Here is a 6,390-nt window from a genome sequence, read left to right on the forward strand (position 1 = left end):
GAGTCCTCTAACTGCTGACCAAATTTCAGAACCTAACTCGTTTTCTTTTGACCGTGGCGACGGTTTAAGTGCGAGTAGGTCCGAATTTTTAGCACAACGTTACAAAGACGTAGTGATTTTCGAAAGGCTATAAATCCTAAACCATACATCGGATTTAGGCGAGTCTTAAATGAAAATTAAATTTCCAGAAGTCCCAGGAGTCTGATCAGACCCCGAAAAATAGTAAAAAAGTGCTCTGGTGGGATTCTTGGTGCTTGATGTTCATTACGGTTCTCATCCTTGATGCTTGTAGCTTAAAGTGTACAACTCATTGATGTGTTAGCATCACTTTGACCAAGATTCAACTATAAACACACAAAATATCAAGACTAAGTAAGAATACAACTCACTTAAGAGTTTTGGAAGGATGATAAACCAAGGTTACATCATATTCTTAGTCTTAACACAAACACAAATTCTATCTACAACAAAAGGTACAAACTATCATTCAATCAAATAAGTAAGAACATAAATTTGATCAAACAAAGTAATGAAACCCTAAGCTAGAGATCTTGGATCCTTTTCACAATAGATATGAAGATTCAAAGCTAGAAAGCTTGGATCTTGATTGTTCTTGAAGACCTTGAATCCATAAAGCTAGATCTTCAAGTTCCATGAAGATCATAAACACAAGTTTTGATCTTAATAACAAAATAAAGAGATCATAAGCTATAGAACTTAGATCTAACAAGTAAATGAAAATTCAAATCTAGAAAGCTTGAATCTTGATTGTTTTTGAAGATCCTTGAAGCATAAAGCTAGATCTTCAAGTTACATGAAGACTACAAACACAAGTTTTGATCTTTAAAACAAAATAAAGAGATTATAAGCTAGAAAGCTTAGATCTAACAAAATAAGTGAAGATTCAAAGCTAGAAAGCTTGAATCTTCCATGTTCTTGAAGGATTCAAATCCAAGTTTGAATCTACAAGATATAACAAGATCAAGAAGCTAATAAGATTGATCTTACAATAATGATGATGATTTAGTGACCAAGAAGGGAAGAAGAAGAAGAAGAAAATCAAAAACTTACAAGTTTTAGAGTGAGAAAGACTAGAGATAAAATAAGAGAGTAAGTGTGTGTAAATTGTTAATGAGATCAAGTGTAAAATGGGTGAGGTTTGCTTGGTATTTATAGGGGGATGGGGGGTGCTTGGCCGTAGGTTTTGGGGGACAAGGGAGGGGACAAGATTTACTTTTTGATTAGTGGTTGTCTAAAGTTGGTGCTTATGTTAGGATCCCATGCAACAATTATGATTATGGTTAACAAAAATGCTAGTATATTCTCTCTAATAAATGGACATTTGTCTTACATATTATTGGGTCACTAGTCATAAATAATTGGGATAATTAAATAGTCAACTAGCTAGAGTAGGGTGGGCTAAAATCTAACAAGGTAGAAAGTCCAACAAGACTAACTAGTGTGTTCTAGTAAATTACTAAGCATAATTAAGCATCCAAAAACCCAAGTAATTGTTATTATAAAATTACAATTAGTATTACGTAGTCATAATATTTCTATTATGACCAAAGTTAAATGTGTACCAAGTACATAGCTCGTTTCCAATGTCAAGTGACACTAACGGTCATAAAAGCATTCGGGGATCAAGTTAAGTGATTACACACTTAATAGCACGTTGTAAGATATTAATGAAAGTAATTAATCATTAAATAAGATCCTAGAGCATAATGTAGCTTAGTACGCATAAATACGTAGTTTCGTGAAAGTAACAAGCACAAAAGCAAGTCGAAAAAGCTGGGTCGTTACATGAAACTTTATATTTTGTGTGCTACGTTTGGTATAAAACGATGTGTCTTGAGTCGGTCCAAATCAGAACGTCCAACTTCCTTTGCAAAACTGTACAAACTGGCTAAACAAAAAGCTTAAATCATTTTAGCACTTAAACTTTTGTATGTTAGTGATCATATCCATTTGGGCATGTTTCAAATTCATTTTGCTAGAATAAATGATAAATGAAATTATTTAAGGGCATAATTAGACTTTTTAGAAAGCTTATAACATGTTCTTTTGATCTGGAGTGAACCATATTTCCAAGATTTATGAGTTGTGATTTAAGCTTGTTGATTTGCATGACTTGCATGAACATGAGATGACACGATAATTAGTGAACACGTAAATGACAAACTGTGATCTAAAACTTGATAGTTGACTTAAGGTTGACTCATTAACAAAGATTGCATAAATTACTGATGTTTTTAACTTTGGTTGAACATTTTGACTTTTGTTGACTTCCATGAGCTATGTTGACTATGTGTTGACTTTTACAACCCTATCGAATCGGTCTAAGATATCAGACAACATGTACACTATGGGATAACATAGTGTGATATTATAAATTTACTTGAACAATCTAAATGATTAGTTTGTGTTACACGATTGTAATTGTCCGGTTTACTTTCTACTTTGACTACCATTTACCGTGCACACAAGGTTAGTCTACAGTCCCACTTTTACTTACTTATTCTGGGATGAGAATACACGCTATTTACAAATTTTTGTTACTTTAGACACGAGTACTATTATACATATGAGTTGTTGTCCAGAAATCCCTTAGCTCGAATACTTTAATTACCGTTTGGTAAGCGCAAACTAGATGGATGGATCCGTTAGGTTAGACAAGCCTCACCCTGCTTAACTTGGGTGTATGTTCTTCGTACTATTTTACACTCGAACAAGTGTACGCAGCATACAGGGTAAAGGATAAGCGTTGTTCTAAACTAGTCGAGGTGTTAAGTTAGTATTCAAGTGCTCATAAGATGTATGTACTGCTACGATACTTAAACCTGTAGATTCACCAACATTATTGTTGACATGTTTTTGCCTGTTTGTTCTTAGGTCCTTAGAGGTATTTCTTCTGCTGGTTTGCTTGGTGCATGGTCTTGCTGTGGAGTCAGCATATTTTGTCAAGACATTGTCATATAAATTTCACATTTATACTTTTAATATTTACTAAATATTGTTGGCTTGTTGTTACGACCACACTGGTATTTCTTTACATTTGTTGACTTGTGTTTTAACGTCAACATTTTTGAAATGAAATACGAATGCTTTTGAAACATCTCATTTAGAGGGAGTAACCATTACTGTGGGACCCATGATTAACACGCCGTCAGATGGAATTTGGTGGCGTGTTATAGTTGGTATCAGAGCTTACGGTTACAGGGAACTAGGATTGCATTAGTGTGACTAACTATGATTTCTTCTCATTTCATCTTTCTCTATTCTCGTGCTTGTACTACTATGACAGATGTCGAACTCCAGGGGAAACACTTCATCCGCATCTGTACCTGTAGAAGGAACCCAGTGAATGTCTATTTCAGTACTTTGATTCACACTAACTGAATCTCATCAGTGGAAGCTCGAGGAGTGACGTTCTCAATGTCACCCCTCACCCTTATATGATAGATCATTTAGTAGAAAGGATGGAAAGTTAAAACAGTTACCAGTACACACTAGAGGAAGGGCACCGCACTCGTGATGAGGAGGTTAACACAAAATTTTTACAACTAGAGGTGTTGGTTGCTGGTCTCCAGAATGAGCTAACAGAAACAAATGAGAAGTTAAGTAGTTATGAGGTGTGACACCACGCCAAATTCCCATCTGACGGTGTGTTACACATAGGTCCCACAGTTTACCGTTACGCCCTCTATATGAGACGTTTCAAAACAATCGCATTTAATTTTATTAAAAACTTGACTTTTAAAGTATTAGTCAATAAACCCAAAATAAGTAATACTATTGTGATCGTAACCACAGGCCAATAGAATTATACATATGCAAAAAGTTTAAATGCGAAACTAATAATTGTCTTTATTAAAATATGCTAACTCCACGGCCAGACCATATCACCAAACACAGCGGAAGCAAATACCACTTAAAGACATGAGAATACAAGCACGCAAAACGGGTCAACAATAATGTTGGTGATTCCACAGGTTTAATAACTTAACAATTTCTGAAAAACAGTTATCAGAAAAACAGTTCAATTTTATTGACCACAAAACTTTAAAACGCACAACCCAAAGTTGTAAAATGATACATAATTTCTGAGCACATGAATACTAACAATGACGAGAGTATAGAAACCACTAGACTCCCTTTACCCCATAAAAACGTTATATACTTGTTTGAATGTATTTAATGTTCAACGTAAATGCGCCACGATTAATATTGTTTGGGCGAGGTTTGTCTAACCTAACCGATCCGTGCATCTAAATTGTGCTTACCCGAAAGTAATAAAAGTATTCAAGCTAGGGGATTTTTGAACAATAATTCAATATGTATAATAAATGAGTACTTGTGTTAAACATAAAAACATTTATAAAATATAAGTAATAAGCGTGTATTCTCATCCCAAAAATAGTAAGTAAAAATGGGACAGTAGAGTCACCTTTGAATAGCACTTGAACAAACGTAAGTAAATAACTTGTTTAGCGAGTAAAGCAACCTAAGTATACGTATATAGGTTGGTCATTATTTATGTCTTATAATATAGTAGTTTCATAGTGTAGGTTGTCTCATTGTTCGACTCGACTCGTTTCAAAGTATAAGTCAACTAATTCATACAAGTCAACAAAAGTCAAACCAAACTCAAACTAAAAGTCAAACTTGGTCAAAGTGATCAACTAAAGTTAACATCAGTAGGTTCATGTCAAATATTGGTCAGAATGTCAAACCTAAGTCAACTAACACGTTTCAGATCATAATTAGTCAATTACGCGATTACAGATTATCATCTAGCATAACGTTCATGTACAAGTTGCAAATACTGCACAATATCACATAGCACATAATACATGGTAGTATGGAAATCTCCATATCTTAACTAGACATATAAACATTTCCAAAAAGAAATAGCAGGGTCTCATACGATACATATAAGTCGGGTTTCAGATTCGACGCATTTATGGTTCACTAAATTAGTTTCTGACTGCGCACCAAATTCGTTTTGGCTATAACTGGAGCTAGGGGCATGCAAATCAAGCTAGGTGGTGATATGGTTCAAGGACAAATCAAATTACCACATATCCAAAATCTAGACATTTGTGTTAAGCCAATTAGTACAGTTAATTCGATCTAATTGGATGTTCTGTTTCAGCTCAAATCAGAAGTCACTGAAACTATGGCCTTAGTGTGCACAATAGATCAGTTTTAACGACTTGACATAAAGTATACATAAGTCACATAACATGCAAAGTTTCATTATACAAAAGGGTAAGGTCTCAAAAGGTTCACAACTCATGCTATAAGACTATAGGTGCATACGTTACAGATTTGGACTGAATTCAGGTTACCATTTCGATTCGCATATTACTCAAGTTTCACAAATTCAAATGATGCATGGCATAGATGAAAAAATAACTAAAACATATGAACTTTCCAGAAATGTAAAGACCTAAATCATTAACTCATGGCAAATGAATTAAAAAGTCAATTTCCCGACAATGAGCAAATAAGTTTTTCAAGAACGTTCAAACAAGCATAACTTGAGCTATACAAATCCAAATCGCATGATATCCTAGTCTAACTTGAATGTTTTTAAGTCATCTATACAATAGTTAACATTTCATAACATAATTCACAAAGCAATTAACTCAGAAAATTCTGATTCATGGTAAGATCACAACAAAACTTCGATTTAACATAACTAGAGCATACGATAACGAAATCAATTGATTCTTGAGCTTAACAATATTAATTTTTCGACCTCTTTCCATCTAGATAATAATAATTTACAAAAAATAAGTTCAAAATATCAGTTCCATCAATATCAAATTCGGTTTTCACCCAAAACAATCAATACGAACAAATCAACGATTAATAACACATACAAACGCGATGAATCGAGCAATTGACCAACATAATTTATAAAACTTTATCAAATCAGAAATTTTAGATCTAGGGTTTGTAAAATTATACCTTTGATCGCCAAAAAAATCACACCTATGCGTAGAGAACGAAGAGCATTTCACTTTTCGTGTTCGAGGTTTAATCAAAACTTGAAAAATTGATGGTATGGTGATGGTGATGATGTCGACCATGAGAGGGAGGGGGAGGGAGTCGACTGGATGATTTTTGTGTGAGGGTTTTGTAGTTTAGGTTTATCACTTTGTATTTATATTAAACTCTAATTCACTAATTAGCAATTTAGTCCCTCAAGTATTGCAAAAATTAAAAATAAAAGGGGTGGGGTGGGGGTTTCGGCTGATTGGGACCCATATGGGTTTCCCAGACTCTCATTTTACAAAAGTGTTTACTCGTGCTCCGTTTCAAATGTTGTTTAAATGTACCGAAGGCCCGGAACACTAAACCCATCGCTAAAACGCAACC

The sequence above is a fragment of the Rutidosis leptorrhynchoides genome, chromosome 11 (genome assembly GCF_046630445.1).
Source record: "Rutidosis leptorrhynchoides isolate AG116_Rl617_1_P2 chromosome 11, CSIRO_AGI_Rlap_v1, whole genome shotgun sequence".
Classification (NCBI taxonomy): Eukaryota; Viridiplantae; Streptophyta; class Magnoliopsida; order Asterales; family Asteraceae; genus Rutidosis; species Rutidosis leptorrhynchoides.